Below are 18,337 nucleotides of genomic sequence, written 5' to 3'. Positions count from 1 at the left end.
GCGATCCCGGAGGCCGTACACGCCGATGCTGACGAAGTTTGACTGCGTGGTAATGGACGACGAAACCTACGTCAAAGCCGACTACAAGCAGCTTCCGTGACAGGAGTTTTATACGGCAAAAGAAAGGGGAAAGGTAGCAGATATTTTCAAGCACATGAAACTGTCAAAGTTGGCGAAGAAATATCTGGTTTGGCGAGCCATCTGTACCTGTGGCTTGAAAAGCAGCATTTTCATAGCTTCCGGGACTGTCAACCAAGAAATTTACGTGAAAGAGTGTTTGAATAAACGTCTGCTGCCTTTTCTGAAGAAACACGGTTGCTCCGTACTGTTTTGGCCGGATTTGGCATCTTGCCATTACGGTAAGAAGGCCATGGAGTGGTACGCCGCCAACAACGTGCAGGTGGTTACCAAGGACAAGAACCCTCCCAACACGCCAGAGCCCCGCACAATTGAGAAATACTGGGCTATTGTCAAATCTGATGGCAGGAGTTAAGCGTAAGGCCCGGCAATTCGGATTCGGAAAAGCGGTAGCCTAACTGAATATTTTTCCTGAATTTTATACTAATAAAACTTGAAAAAGAAATTTAATTTTATTTTTTAAATAAACGATTTCACTGATTTACACGCGATTTCCCTTGACCAAATTTTGACCGTATCACCCTTTATTTTAAACTTAAAACTAAACACTATCCAAAAATTAAACTAATTATGAAGAGAACGAATCTCTGCGATGGAAGACTGCATCGATTTGCCTCTGAAGTTGGAGATGATTTTGTTGGCCATCTCTTCGATCGATTCAATGCCCACAATCCGATGAAGATCTTCGGTGTTGTGCCAAGGTGGAAGCCGCAAAATAATGTTCAGAACATTGTTCTGAATCCTCTGGTTGGCTTTTTTCCTCGTCGCGCTAGACTGGCTAGACCAAATCGGAACTGCATACATCATCGCTGGTCGGAACACTTGCTTGTAAATCAGCATATTATTTATTCTTCAGGCAAAGTCGGGATTTCCTGTTGATGAGAGAATAAAGAGATTTAGTGTATTTATTACATTTAGATTGAATATCTTCAATGTAATTTTTAAAAGTAAGATTCCGATCAAGTGTGAGTCCCAAGTACTTCACGTGATCAGACCATTCTAATGAAACGCCATGAAAAGTTATGGAATGATTTTCATATGGTTTTAAAAAATTTGCTCTTGGCTTATGGGGAAGTAAAATAAGTTCAGTTTTGGAAGTGTTAGGAGAAATTTTCCACATTTTCAAGTAATTCAAAAATGAATTCAAATTTTGTTGCAATCTACTGCGTACCACCCGTAAATTCCGACCTTTGGCTGAAAGCAAAGTATCATCAGCAAACAATCTTCTACCTTTTCCTTCTGGTACATCAGGAAGGTCAGAAGTAAAAATATTGTATAAAATTGGCCCAAGTATACTACCCTGAAGGACACCAGCTCTAATAGGTGTCCTTTCAGAGCATGAATTTTGATAGCTTACTTGTAAGGTTCGGCTAGTCAAATAATTTTGAATAATTTTGGTGAGATATACGGGAAAATCAAATCGAGCTAATTTAGCTACTAAACCTTTGTGCCAAAAACTGTCAAAAGCTTTTTCCATATCTAGAAGAGCGACACCAGTTGAATAACCTTCAGATTTGCTAGCGTTAATCATATTAGTTACACTCAAAAGTTGATGTGTAGTAGAATGTCCATGACGAAAACCAAATTGTTCATCAGGGAAAATAGAATTCTGATTAATGTGAATCATCATTCTATTCAAAATAACTCTCTCAAATAGTTTACTTAAAGAAGGAAGCAAACTAATTGGCAAACTAATTTGGCTCTGAAGCACTTTTTCCAGGTTTCAAAATTGGAGTTACTTTGGCATTTTTCCATTTATTGGGAAAATAAGCCAAGTGAAAACATTTATGGAAGATTTTTACTAACAAATTTAATGTGCTTTCAGGCTACTTTTTAATAAGAATATAGAAAATCCCATCTTCCCCCGGGGCTTTCATATTTTTTGAAACCAATTTAAATTCATCAATATTTGTCTCACAAAAACTTTCAAATACATTTTGCTTAGAAAGAATATTATCAAATTCTAGGGAAATTTGGGCATCAATTGGACTTACAACGTTTAAATTAAAATCATGAGAAGACTCAAATTGTTGGGCTAATTTTTAAGCTTTTTCTGCGTTTGTTAAAAGAAGTTTATCCCCATCTTTTAAAGTAGGAATTGGCTTCTGGGGATTTTTCAGAATGTTTGTTAATTTCCAAAATGGCTTTGATTAGGGTTTTATGTCCTCTACTGCTATTGCAAAATTTTCATTACGAATAAAATTCAAACGACGTTTGATCTCTTTTTGAAGGTCGCAATAAATAAATTTCAAATAAGGATCCCTAGTTCGTTGATATTGGCGTCGATAAATGTTTTTCAGTCGTATCAAAAACTGAAGATCGTCATCGATCAAAGGTTGATTAAATTTATGTTTAACTTTAGGTATTGAAGCGGCTTTAGCATTGACTATTGAAGTTGTCAAATTTTCTACAGCCAAATCAATATCTTTTATTGAATTCTTATATGAATTTCACAGTGTTGTTATATTTTTGTCATTATTTTGTCTTATTTTTGTAGTTTTTTCAGTGCTTTTTCAGATTTTAACATTTTTTGTTAAATTTTTATCAGACAGTCATGTTCCATCTACTCTTTGAGCCCTTTCACTCAATGACCATATTGTGGGGGTTCATGCGATTTCCAGTTATTTAAAGCATTTTGAAGTTATGTAGAAGCCACCATCTTGAATTCCAATATGGCATTGGATTATTTTCAGTGTATGTCCGGATAAACTAGCGCGATCGAGTCGGTTCTTCGCGCGAAGAATCGTGTGCACTGTAACCGATTGATGTTTATTTTTTAATGTCTTTCAATGAGAAGCGGTTTTAATTGTCCTCGACCAAAAATGTAGGTGGAGCACGATACCCCACACTCCCCTAATTTTTACCGATGGATACCCGAAGGACTGAGGATATGGTCCAATCGATCATTATGAAAAATACCGAGCTTATGAATGATTACCTCATGTTGAAAATTCATTTCAAAAATACCGCGTACGTCCGTGGCAACTTGGTGTCTCTTGTACAAATAGCGTACACAGCTAGAAGTTAAGGCTAGTCCACACTAGGAGACAGTTGGTCTCGAAACGGTCTCAATGTCTCATCCTATTTTATTCGGGAGGCACTGAGACCGTCTCATGGTTGCAACAACAACTCAAGTTGTCTAGTATGGACTTGAAAATGAGTTGAAAAGTAGATTCTTCTCAATCTACAAATTAAAAAATGATTTCATCAATCGTAAAGGAGGGTTCGATCGTCGAACGATCGTGAATAAAAGCGATACCTTTTATCAGCTTTGCCAAAACAGTTTATACGCTATATGACGGATTTATGTAGACCCTCCGCCAATCCGATATGTAATCGATCCAGCCAAGTATGATTTAAGCTTACCGACGCATTGGTGTCAAGTTCTCAAAGTAGGTACCTGCTGCTCACAGGCAGTCAATCAATCAATCGATTGTCCTCTCCGGAATGCCTCTTTCACTCGGGCGGATGCTATCGTTTCCTCCATGCGAGTTCAGCATCCAAAGCTATTACTTGGGCCCTCGGATCGATTTCCCACGATGAAATTTTTGCGCCCGGGAAATGTGATAACCCATCGTGCACACCTACCTATGCATGTGCTGCAGCGAACACTGAAAGATTGAATTTATGTTTCGAACGTTTCGCTGGAAGGAAAATTGATCAACGACGATTAATGATTGATTGGATCGGCAATCTGCAGTTTTTTCTTTCTTCAAACTTGATTGTACAAGAATATACGCGAAGGCAATCGGCATATTTTGGATATTGCAGTTTCACTCATACGCCATGATTGAGTTCATGAAACGAAATCAGAATTTGGGACTCAACAATAGATGGAAATAGGGCGAAAGATAGATTTATCCCGACTATCATCCAACATGTTTAAACCAGACTTACTTAATTAAAACTGGCAACTGGCACCCTTGTTGCTACATTGATCCAATAATAGAATCAACGTATCAATGCGATAAGTGGCTTATTCTAAACGGTTGTTTGGGAAGTGAGGTAAGCGGAGATAAGAAGGAGCAACCAAAAAAAACTCTTTCCGATGCCCTACTTGACACGCGATCTTCATCGTAAATAGGAGTGGGTGGCAGACGATAACGCAGTCATGAATGAACAAACGCGTGAGTATACCTACTTATGGTGCTATGATATGCTTCATAATGTTGCTGTCTAGCCCCTTGCTGATGCACGAGATTTCATTGCACTTGAGAGAACTTCATGCATGGAGGGTAATTTCCAATTCAAGTGCTGGAAAAATGTCAATTGAAAAAAAAAAGGCAAATGATCAAATTGGTATGATTGTAGAAGAATTAAACAATCATTATTCAAAGTTTTTCATACCAAATTGAAGATAATTTCAAAAAATAATAACTCAATCATAGTACATTCTATAGTCGTCTCGATCTTATTTGGTAAAATGTTTCATGCAGCGTGGAGGAAACTGAATTTGCATAATTCTCATTCAAATCGTTTGTCCTACATACATAGGAAGATTCTCTCGGAAAGAAAGGTTAGAGTTCTGATTCAACCTCCATTTCTGCGCGAAATCATCAGAATCCGGTCTCGCTTGAGCGAGATAGTTAGCATAAAATGCTCATTTCGACGACCGCCGAACTATAGCTAGTCCTATGCAGTCTGCCGGGCCGGGCGGCAGACTACAGACAGGCAATGATGAGACACAAGCAAAATAAAACAAAAACAAATAAAAATTGCTCAACATAGTCGCTACATTTTTATTGTAATGAACTCCTAGCGATGCGATGCTGTGTGGATCTGTCGAAAGGGTAAGTATGGTACCTAACTAACGTGAAATCACAAAAGCGAGCAACAAGTTTAATGAAACGAGAATCGGCTTCCCGTTTCCAGTCAGCCAGTAGTGGTAGACAAGACAAAACAAAACGTGTTTTTAATGGGTTTTCATCTGAATAATGATGTGATATATTTTGGCGGGAATGAGCAAATTTCATTTGCGTCATAGCGTTAACAAGGAAATGCAAAAATAATAAAGCTTAGGTACCTGTGCTGTACGAAAATGACAAAAAGGGCATAAAACCCAAAAATGACAAAAATGATAAAAGTGTCACAAAAATGATCCAATATCTGATTTGATTACTGTTAAGAAAAATGATAATCATTTTAAAAAAAATGGGCTTGAGATATAGCTCAGTTGGCAAGTCTGTTGTCGAACACAGTTGTACCGGATAAGTTTATCAATAACGATCCGCCAACTGTAACGTTGATAAAGTCGCGAATGCCATAAAGATGGTAAAACGACTATAATCGAAACAAAAAAAAATTAAAATTTCATAACAAATAGGTATATAACAGAAAACACGGTGCTTTTATGGAAGATGTTTAAAAGAAAAAATACAGTAACTCTAATTTTTTCAGAAATGAAAAATTTAGCCTTTTCTGAATCATTTTCAGGCAAAATTAAAATATTTGATCGGTGAGTCCTCATACGTTTTGTTTTTTTGAAGATTTGTAGTCCATATTTAGAAATTATTACCTGTAAATTTATTCCAGTCAGTGTTCGGCATTAAAGCGCTAATCGCTAATTTGTCTATTCCGTTTTTGTTAAATAATTATCGTGTTAATTCAGTTTTTGACCAAACGTTTGTACTAACAGATAGACAAACTCCACCACAAGAAATCAGTCAAGGAAGAACGCTGATATATGATTTTTTCTTGTGTCTGGCGTTAAATCGCTAATCGCTAATTAGTCCGCTACTTTGTTGCTGGCAAATTTATTTTATTACGGGATTTCTGTTGAAATAACGGATAAACAAACTCCACTAGGTGCCATTTTTCAAGCCGGAATGCTGATAAATGTTATTTTCTGCAAGGTGATAGAGTTTTTGCAGCCATATTATTTCTAAAAATAAAGTTATAAAATAAATATATAAACAAAAATGTAGCGGACTAACTAGCGAATAGCGTTTTAATGCCGACCTCTGATTCCAGTGCAATGGAATAGTAACTTTTTTCATGTAAAACTTATTTTTTTATTTTTACTGAAATATTTTGTCATTCTGAAACATCAAAAAATGTCAACGCCTGGAAAGATAAGTGATTTGGACTTCCTGAAAAACTTATTTTATATGAACATTTTATTTGAAATTTTATTATTAGGAATATCCTTGTTATTATTGGTGTTATCCAAATGTAACATGAATTTATATTTATATGTGTGTATCTTGGAGAACTAATTCTGGTTAAAAAAATTTATGATACATGAATAAGAACAGTCCAACATTATTTGATTGGTTTCCAACAAAATATTAAAAATCTTTTCTTTTTTTTTTCAAAATTGTTCTTTGCAATATTTCCGTAATATTTGCAGGCTCTGATGCATATGGGTACGCACTTTAGAAAACAAAAATTTAATTTTTGATGATGTCACTCGTTTACGGCATTTTTAAAATAAATTTAAAGATAAAGATTAGATTTAAACATATCTAAGAAGACCAGTTTTCAATAAAATTTAGTTAAAAGTTAAAGTACTTGCACTGAAATCCGTTTATCTTCCGCTACATAACATCTATTTTAAATTTCTTCTTCTCATATTGATGGTGAATAAATTTTCTATTAATCATTTGAACTTAATTTTTGCTTAAGAATTGAAGTACTGCTGATATTTTCATATTTATGATCAACAAAGCGATGAAAAACGATTTTTTTTCTAGAGAAATTTCAATTTTATCGACGGTTTTGGACCAGATATATGCGTTTTATTTTTTTTTTTTGTTTTTATGGATTTCTATGGTTTATTCAAATCAATGATTTCTATACTTTTTGCCATAATTGGTATACAATTGTAGAAGTTATGATTGTTTTACTGTAACATAAATGCTTCATTATGGTTCCATTTAATGATAAAGTTTAATTACTATCGCCCTTATCGGTGAAAAGTGATGTCCTTTTTAGTGAGAATATCTTATGATTATGAAATTCTATAGACGGATAGAATGTTAGAAGAAATAAAAGATGGTGAAAATGAGCAGGTAGAATCTATTAGAAGCATTATCAATTCATATCAACTCGGGTAGATGCAGCTCTATCTGTATCTAAAAAAAATTAATACGTGATGATAACCCAAGCAACCAAAAGTCTCGTTAAAAAGGTCGAACACAGCTTAATCAGCATAATCAATGTGCTGAAGTTCGTTTTATTCAGCCCAAAATTTAAGTTCTTATTGAAACTTTAAAGTTCCATTACAGATTTGAACGGCCTTCTATTCAGCCCACAAGTAAACGTTTAATCAGCGAAAACAAAAAATAATTCTCCTCTCCTCTCTTATTTTGGTCACTATCAGCCCATGTGATGCTGCCGGTTTCTCGGCACCCATCTTTATTCCTCCCATCACCTCCCCCAATTGATCTTATTTAATTGCTTTGTTTTTAACTTTGAGCGATACATGCCGGCACGCACGCCAGTTCTGCTACACAATTATTTGATTCGCTTCCTCAAGCAATCAAACAACCTAATGGAAAAAATTTGCCCTGGTACCAGATTTGAACCCGATCCTCCGAGATGATAGCCAAACACGCTGCCACGACGCCACGCCTAGATGTTGCCTTGCCGGCAGCTAAAATTCGAAGTGGTTATAAGCTTCCTAGAATACCCGCAAAGCAGCCAGCGGCAGCGAGCAGCAAAGATGCATGTTGATTATTACTAAGAAAAATTACGAAACGGCATATAAATCAATCATCGATTATAATAATATCGGTTAAAAAAATGGAATTCCATGTTAAGCATAAAATTATACAAATTCTTGAGTTAAACTTGATATTTAATTAATGACCTGCTTCAACTGACTTTCTATGTGTGACAAATTCGTGGTAAGTAAATACAGTTGGACGAAATTTTATAAAGTCAAAATATTTACTCTTTTCAAAAACAATCATTTGCGAGTTAGCTTTTAGTTGTTCTGAGTTGAAGTTTCAAAATAAATTATACATTTCAACAATTTCCAAGCTCTAAAAAATGATTTATTTATTATATGCCCTTTGGTGATGTTCGTTCACATTCCATATTCATGAAATGGCGGACATGTCTCAAAAAAGGCTGTTCGAGGAACTTTATGGAACTTGAAGTTCATAGAAGGCTGTTCGAGGAACTTCTTGGAACTTGAAGTTCACAGAAGGCTATTTGAGACCTAATTTGTAACTTTTATACTGTGTGGATGCGATTTACATGTCACAAAAATAGCTATTTGAGGAACTTTTTGGAACTTCATGTCCATAGAAGGCTTTTTGAGGAACCTTTTGTAACTTTCATGTTCACATTCGAGAAAATTCGGTACCAATTCCCTTTGGAACCTTTGTTCAGCGGAATTCGAACTTGGGAGGCACGAGTTTAAGTAGATATGAGACTTTTGGTTGCTTGGGAATGCTTCTTATAGAGTTGTTTTTGGCATTTCTTACGCACACTTGCTGAGCGTGTACAGATGAGAGGGGACGATTAACCTCAAAAACTCTCGGTACAAAAATCGGGCAGCCGGTCGACACACATGGTCGTTTTTTGGGTTGATTGTCCCAAAACTGAAGAATCTTAGTGCAACAAATTTGATCTCCTTATACAAACAGTTGTATTCAAAACTCAAAACTATTGTTCACTTCAGAGTTGATTAATTAAAATAGATTTTTTTCTTTCTTCGATTACAATTGAACATTCTCAAATCTAGGAGATGTGTTCCAGCCTTATCTTTTTGAACTTTATCTATAAAAAAAAACTGTTTACCATTCCTCGATATTTTAATTATTTAAAATTAGGCAATGCAATGTAAAAAGGGCGAATACAATCAATTAGGCCGGAACAAATATAAATTTTTTCATTTGTCAATCTAAAATCTGAATCTGAAATTTAAATCTGAAATCCGAATCTGAAATCTAAATCTGAAATCTGAATCTGAAATCTGAATCTGAAATCTGAATCTGAAATCTGAATCTGAAATCTGAATCTGAAATCTGAATCTGAAATCTGAATCTGAAATCTGAATCTGAAATCTGAATCTGAAATCTGAATCTGGAATCTGAATCTGAAATCTGAATCTGAAATCTGAATCTGAAATCTGAATCTGAAATCTGAATCTGAAATCTGAATCTGACATCTGAATCTGACATCTGAATCTGAAATCTGAATCTGAAATCTGAATCTGAAATCTGAAATCTGAAGCGGAAATCTGAATCTGAAATCTAAATCTGAAATCTGAATCTGAAATCTGAATCTGAAATCTGAATCTGAAATCTGAATCTGAAATCTGAATCTGAAATCTGAATCTGAAATCTGAATCTGAAATCTGAATCTGAAATCTGAATCTGAAATCTGAATCTGAAATCTGAATCTGAAATCTGAATCTGAAATCTGAATCTGAAATCTGAATCTGAAATCTGAATCTGAAATCTGAATCTGAAATCTGAATCTGAAATCTGAATCTGAAATCTGAATCTGAAATCTGAATCTGAAATCTGAATCTGAAATCTGTATCTGAAATCTGAATCTGAAATCTGAATCTGAAATCTGAATCTGAAATCTGAATCTGAAATCTGAATCTGAAATCTGAATCTGAAATCTGAATCTGAAATCTGAATCTGAAATCTGAATCTGAAATCTGAATCTGAAATCTGAATCTGAAATCTGAATCTAAAATCTGAATCTGAAATCTGAATCTGAAATCTGAATCTGAAATCTGAATCTGAAATCTGAATCTGAAATCTGAATCTGAAATCTGAATCTGAAATCTGAATCTGAAATCTGAATCTGAAATCTGAATCTGAAATCTGAATCTGAAATCTGAATCTGAAATCTGAATCTGAAATCTGAATCTGAAATCTGAATCTGAAATCTGAATCTGAAATCTGAATCTGAAATCTGAATCTGAAATCTGAATCTGAAATCTGAATCTGAAATCTGAATCTGAAATCTGAATCTGAAATCTGAATCTGAAATCTGAATCTGAAATCTGAATCTGAAATCTGAATCTGAAATCTGAATCTGAAATCTGAATCTGAAATCTGAATCTGAAATCTGAATCTGAAATCTGAATCTGAAATCTGAATCTGAAATCTGAATCTGAAATCTGAATCTGAAATCTGAATCTGAAATCTGAATCTGAAATCTGAATCTGAAATCTGAATCTGAAATCTGAATCTGAAATCTGAATCTGAAATCTGAATCTGAAATCTGAATCTGAAATCTGAATCTGAAATCTGAATCTGAAATCTGAATCTGAAATCTGAATCTGAAATCTGAATCTGAAATCTGAATCTGAAATCTGAATCTGAAATCTGAATCTGAAATCTGAATCTGAAATCTGAATCTGAAATCTGAATCTGAAATCTGAATCTTAAATCTGAATCTGAAATCTGAAATCTGAAATCTGAAATCTGAAATCTGAAATCTGAAATCTGAAATCTGAATCTGAAATCTGAATCTGAAATCTGAATCTGAAATCTGAATCTGAATCTGAAATCTGAATCTGAAATCTGAATCTGAAATCTGAATCTGAAATCTGAATCTGAAATCTGAATCTGAAATCTGAATCTGAAATCTGAATCTGAAATCTGAATCTGAAATCTGAATCTGAAATCTGAATCTGAAATCTGAATCTTAAATCTGAATCTGAAATCTGAAATCTGAATCTGAAATCTGAAATCTGAAATCTAAATCTGAAATCTGAAATCTGAAATCTGAATCTGAAATCTGAATCTGTAATCTGAATCTGAAATCTGAATCTGAAATCTGAATCTGAAATCTGAATCTGAAATCTGAATCTGAAATCTAAATCTGAAATCTGAATCTGAAATCTGAATCTGAAATCTGAATCTGAAATCTGAATCTGAAATCTGAATCTGAAATCTGAATCTGTAATCTGAATCTGAAATCTGAATCTGAAATCTGAATCTGAAATCTGAATCTGAAATCTGAATCTGAAATCTGAATCTGAAATCTGAATCTGAAATCTGAATCTGAAATCTGAATCTGAAATCTGATTCTGAAATCTGATTCTGAAATCAGATTCTGAAATCAGATTCTGAAATCTGAATCTGAAATCTGAATCTGAAATCTGAATCTGAAATCTGAATCTGAAATCTGAATCTGAAATCTGAATCTGAAATCTGAATCTGAAATCTGAATCTGAAATCTGAATCTGAAATCTGAATCTGAAATCTGAATCTGAAATCTGAATCTGAAATCTGAATCTGAAATCTGAATCTGAAATCTGAATCTGAAATCTGAATCTGAAATCTGAATCTGAAATCTGAATCTGAAATCTGAATCTGAAATCTGAATCTGAAATCTGAATCTGAAATCTGAATCTGAAATCTGAATCTGAAAACTAAATCTGAAATCTGAATCTGAAATCTGAATCTGAAATCTGAATCTGAAATCTGAATCTGAAATCTGAATCTGAAATCTGAATCTGAAATCTGAATCTGAAATCTGAATCTGAAATCTGAATCTGAAATCTGAATCCGAAATCTGAATCTGAAATCTGAATCTGAAATCTGAATCTGAAATCTGAATCTGAAATCTGAATCTGAAATCTGAATCTGAAATCTGAATCTGAAATCTGAATCTGAAATCTGAATCTGAAATCTGAATCTGAAATCTGAATCTGAAATCTGAATCTGAAATCTGAATCTGAAATCTGAATCTGAAATCTGAATCTGAAATCTGAATCTGAAATCTGAATCTGAAATCTGAATCTGAAATCTGAATCTGAAATCTGAATCTGAAATCTGAATCTGAAATCTGAATCTGAAATCTGAATCTGAAATCTGAATCTGAAATCTGAATCTTAAATCTGAATCTGAAATCTGAAATCTGAAATCTGAAATCTGAAATCTGAAATCTGAAATCTGAAATCTGAATCTGAAATCTGAATCTGAAATCTGAATCTGAAATCTGAATCTGAATCTGAAATCTGAATCTGAAATCTGAATCTGAAATCTGAATCTGAAATCTGAATCTGAAATCTAAATCTGAAATCTGAATCTGAAATCTGAATCTGAAATCTGAATCTGAAATCTGAATCTGAAATCTGAATCTGAAATCTGAATCTGAAATCTGAATCTGAAATCTGAATCTGAAATCTGAATCTGAAATCTGAATCTGAAATCTGAATCTGAAATCTGAATCTGAAATCTGAATCTGAAATCTGAATCTGAAATCTGAATCTGAAATCTGAATCTGAAATCTGAATCTGAAATCTGAATCTGAAATCTGAATCTGAAATCTGAATCTGAAATCTGAATCTGAAATCTGAATCTGAAATCTGTAATCTGAATCTGAAATCTGAATCTGAAATCTGAATCTGAAATCTGAATCTGAAATCTGAATCTGAAATCTGAATCTGAAATCTGAATCTGAAATCTGAATCTGAAATCTGAATCTGAAATCTGAATCTGAAATCTGAATCTGAAATCTGAATCTGAAATCTGATTCTGAAATCTGATTCTGAAATCTGATTCTGAAATCTGATTCTGAAATCTGATTCTGAAATCTGATTCTGAAATCTGAATCTGAAATCTGAATCTGAAATCTGAATCTGAAATCTGAATCTGAAATCTGAATCTGAAATCTGAATCTGAAATCTGAATCTGAAATCTGAATCTGAAATCTGAATCTGAAATCTGAATCTGAAATCTGAATCTGAAAACTAAATCTGAAATCTGAATCTGAAATCTGAATCTGAAATCTGAATCTGAAATCTGAATCTGAAATCTGAATCTGAAATCTGAATCTGAAATCTGAATCTGAAATCTGAATCTGAAATCTGAATCTGAAATCTGAATCTGAAATCTGAATCTGAAATCTGAATCTGAAATCTGAATCTGAAATCTGAATCTGAAATCTGAATCTGAAATCTGAATCTGAAATCTGAATCTGAAATCTGAATCTGAAATCTGAATCTGAAATCTGAATCTGAAATCTGAATCTGAAATCTGAATCTGAAATCTGAATCTGAAATCTGAATCTGAAATCTGAATCTGAAATCTGAATCTGAAATCTGAATCTGAAATCTGAATCTGAAATCTGAATCTGAAATCTGAATCTGAAATCTGAATCTGAAATCTGAATCTGAAATCTGAATCTGAAATCTGAATCTTAAATCTGAATCTGAAATCTGAAATCTGAAATCTGAAATCTGAAATCTGAAATCTGAAATCTGAAATCTGAATCTGAAATCTGAATCTGAAATCTGAATCTGAAATCTGAATCTGAATCTGAAATCTGAATCTGAAATCTGAATCTGAAATCTGAATCTGAAATCTGAATCTGAAATCTAAATCTGAAATCTGAATCTGAAATCTGAATCTGAAATCTGAATCTGAAATCTGAATCTGAAATCTGAATCTGAAATCTGAATCTGAAATCTGAATCTGAAATCTGAATCTGAAATCTGAATCTGAAATCTGAATCTGAAATCTGAATCTGAAATCTGAATCTGAAATCTGAATCTGAAATCTGAATCTGAAATCTGAATCCGAAATCTGAATCTGAAATCTGAATCTGAAATCTGAATCTGAAATCTGAATCTGAAATCTGAATCTGAAATCTGAATCTGAAATCTGAATCTGAAATCTGAATCTGAAATCTGAATCTGAAATCTGAATCTGAAATCTGAATCTGAAATCTGAATCTGAAATCTGAATCTGAAATCTGAATCTGAAATCTGAATCTGAAATCTGAATCTGAAATCTGAATCTGAAATCTGAATCTGAAATCTGAATCTGAAATCTGAATCTGAAATCTGAATCTGAAATCTGAATCTGAAATCTGAATCTGAAATCTGAATCTGAAATCTGAATCTGAAATCTGAATCTTAAATCTGAATCTGAAATCTGAATCTGAAATCTGAATCTGAAATCTGAATCTGAAATCTGAATCTGAAATCTGAATCCGAAATCTGAATCTGAAATCTGAATCTGAAATCTGAATCTGAAATCTGAATCTGAAATCTGAATCTGAAATCTGAATCTGAAATCTGAATCTGAAATCTGAATCTGAAATCTGAATCTGAAATCTGAATCTGAAATCTGAATCTGAAATCTGAATCTGAAATCTGAATCTGAAATCTGAATCTGAAATCTGAATCTGAAATCTGAATCTGAAATCTGAATCTGAAATCTGAATCTGAAATCTGAATCTGAAATCTGAATCTGAAATCTGAATCTGAAATCTGAATCTGAAATCTGAATCTGAAATCTGAATCTGAAATCTGAATCTGAAATCTGAATCTTAAATCTGAATCTGAAATCTGAATCTGAAATCTGAATCTGAAATCTGAATCTGAAATCTGAATCTGAAATCTGAATCTGAAATCTGAATCTGAAATCTGAATCTTAAATCTGAATCTGAAATCTGAAATCTGAAATCTGAAATCTGAAATCTGAAATCTGAAATCTGAAATCTGAAATCTGAAATCTGAATCTGAAATCTGAATCTGAAATCTGAATCTGAAATCTGATTCTGAAATCTGAATCTGAAATCTGAATCTGAAATCTGAATCTGAAATCTGAATCTGAAATCTGAATCTGAAATCTGAATCTGAAATCTGAATCTGAAATCTGAATCTGAAATCTGAATCTGAAATCTGAATCTGAAATCTGAATCTGAAATCTGAATCTGAAATCTGAATCTGAAATCTGAAATCTGAAATCTGAAATCTGAAAACTGAATCTGAAATCTGAATCTGAAATCTGAATCTGAAATCTGAATCTGAAATCTGAATCTGAAATCTGAAACTGAAATCTGAATCTGGAATCTGAATCTGAAATCTGAATCTGAAATCTGAATCTGAAATCCGAAAGTGAATTCTGAATCTGAAATCTGAATCTGAAATCTGAATCTGAAATCTGAATCTGAAATCTGAATCTGAAATCTGAATCTGAAATCTGAATCTGAAATCTGAATCTGAAATCTGAATCTGAAATCTGAATCTGAAATCTGAATCTGAAATCTGAATCTGAAATCTGAATCTGAAATCTGAATCTGAAATCTGAATCTGAAATCTGAATCTGAAATCTGAATCTGAAATCTGAATCTGAAATCTGAATCTGAAATCTGAATCTGAAATCTGAATCTGAAATCTGAATCTGAATCTGAAATCTGAATCTGAAATCTGAATCTGAAATCTGAATCTGAAATCTGAATCTGAAATCTGAATCTGAAATCTGAATCTGAAATCTGAATCTGAAATCTGAATCTGAAATCTGAATCTGAAATCTGAATCTGAAATCTGAATCTGAAATCTGAATCTGAAATCTGAATCTGAAATCTGAATCTGAAATCTGAATCTGAAATCTGAATCTGAAATCTGAATCTGAAATCTGAATCTGACATCTGAATCTGACATCTGAATCTGAAATCTGAATCTGAAATCTGAATCTGAAATCTGAAATCTGAAGCGGAAATCTGAATCTGAAATCTAAATCTGAAATCTGAATCTGAAATCTGAATCTGAAATCTGAATCTGAAATCTGAATCTGAAATCTGAATCTGAAATCTGAATCTGAAATCTGAATCTGAAATCTGAATCTGAAATCTGAATCTGAAATCTGAATCTGAAATCTGAATCTGAAATCTGAATCTGAAATCTGAATCTGAAATCTGAATCTGAAATCTGAATCTGAAATCTGAATCTGAAATCTGAATCTGAAATCTGAATCTGAAATCTGAATCTGAAATCTGAATCTGAAATCTGAATCTGAAATCTGAATCTGAAATCTGAATCTGAAATCTGAATCTGAAATCTGAATCTGAAATCTGAATCTGAAATCTGAATCTGAAATCTGAATCTGAAATCTGAATCTGAAATCTGAATCTGAAATCTAAATCTGAAATCTGAATCTGAATCTGAAATCTGAATCTGAAATCTGAATCTGAAATCTGAATCTGTAATCTGAATCTGAAATCTGAATCTGAAATCTGAATCTGAAATCTGAATCTGAAATCTGAATCTGAAATCTGAATCTGAAATCTGAATCTGAAATCTGAATCTGAAATCTGAATCTGAAATCTGAATCTGAAATCTGAATCTGAAATCTGAATCTGAAATATGATTCTGAAATCTGATTCTGAAATCTGATTCTGAAATCTGATTCTGAAATCTGAATCTGAAATCTGAATCTGAAATCTGAATCTGAAATCTGAATCTGAAATCTGAATCTGAAATCTGAATCTGAAATCTGAATCTGAAATCTGAATCTGAAATCTGAATCTGAAATCTGAATCTGAAATCTGAATCTGAAATCTGAATCTGAAATCTGAATCTGAAATCTGAATCTGAAATCTGAATCTGAAATCTGAATCTGAAATCTGAATCTGAAATCTGAATCTGAAATCTGAATCTGAAATCTGAATCTGAAATCTGAATCTGAAATCTGAATCTGAAATCTGAATCTGAAATCTGAATCTGAAATCTGAATCTGAAATCTGAAATCTGAAATCTGAAATCTGAAAACTGAATCTGAAATCTGAATCTGAAATCTGAATCTGAAATCTGAATCTGAAATCTGAATCTGAAATCTGAATCTGAAATCTGAATCTGAAATCTGAAACTGAAATCTGAATCTGGAATCTGAATCTGAAATCTGAATCTGAAATCTGAATCTGAAATCCGAAAGTGAAATCTGAATCTGAAATCTGAATCTGAAATCTGAATCTGAAATCTGAATCTGAAATCTGAATCTGAAATCTGAATCTGAAATCTGAATCTGAAATCTGAATCTGAAATCTGAATCTGAAATCTGAATCTGAAATCTGAATCTGAAATCTGAATCTGAAATCTGAATCTGAAATCTGAATCTGAAATCTGAATCTGAAATCTGAATCTGAAATCTGAATCTGAAATCTGAATCTGAAATCTGAATCTGAAATCTGAATCTGAAATCTGAATCTGAAATCTGAATCTGAAATCTGAATCTGATAACTAAATCTGAAATCTGAATCTGAAATCTGAATCTGAAATCTGAATCTGAAATCTGAATCTGAAATCTGAATCTGAAATCTGAATCTGAAATCTGAATCTGAAATCTGAATCTGAAATCTGAATCTGAAATCTGAATCTGAAATCTGAATCTGAAATCTGAATCTGAAATCTGAATCTGAAATCTGAATCTGAAATCTGAATCTGAAATCTGAATCTGAAATCTGAATCTGAAATCTGAATCTGAAATCTGAATCCGAAATCTGAATCTGAAATCTGAATCTGAAATCTGAATCTGAAATCTGAATCTGAAATCTGAATCTGAAATCTGAATCTGAAATCTGAATCTGAAATCTGAATCTGAAATCTGAATCTGAAATCTGAATCTGAAATCTGAATCTGAAATCTGAATCTGAAATCTGAATCTGAAATCTGAATCTGAAATCTGAATCTGAAATCTGAATCTGAAATCTGAATCTGAAATCTGAATCTGAAATCTGAATCTGAAATCTGAATCTGAAATCTGAATCTGAAATCTGAATCTGAAATCTGAATCTGAAATCTGAATCTGAAATCTGAATCTGAAATCTGAATCTGAAATCTGAATCTGAAATCTGAATCTGAAATCTGAATCTGAAATCTGAAATCTGAAATCTGAAATCTGAAATCTGAAATCTGAAATCTGAAATCTGAAATCTGAAATCTGAATCTGAAATCTGAATCTGAAATCTGAATCTGAAATCTGAATCTGAAATCTGAATCTGAAATCTGAATCTGAAATCTGAATCTGAAATCTGAATCTGAAATCTGAATCTGAAATCTGAATCTGAAATCTGAATCTGAAATCTGAATCTGAAATCTGAATCTGAAATCTGAATCTGAAATCTGAATCTGAAATCTGAATCTGAAATCTGAATCTGAAATCTGAATCTGAAATCTGAATCTGAAATCTGAATCTGAAATCTGAATCTGAAATCTGAATCTGAAATCTGAATCTGAAATCTGAAGCTGAAATCTGAATCTGAAATCTGAATCTGAAATCTGAATCTGAAATCTGAATCTGAAATCTGAATCTGAAATCTGAATCTGAAATCTGAATCTGAAATCTGAATCTGAAATCTGAATCTGAAATCTGAATCTGAAATCTGAATCTGAAATCTGAATCTGAAATCTGAATCTGAAATCTGAATCTGAAATCTGAATCTGAAATCTGAATCTGAAATCTGAATCTGAAATCTGAATCTGAAATCTGAATCT

The sequence above is a fragment of the Uranotaenia lowii genome, chromosome 1 (assembly GCF_029784155.1).
Source record: "Uranotaenia lowii strain MFRU-FL chromosome 1, ASM2978415v1, whole genome shotgun sequence".
NCBI lineage: Eukaryota > Metazoa > Arthropoda > Insecta > Diptera > Culicidae > Uranotaenia > Uranotaenia lowii.
The sequence above is the reverse complement of the archived record's forward strand: the minus strand, read 5'-3'. Positions refer to the sequence as shown.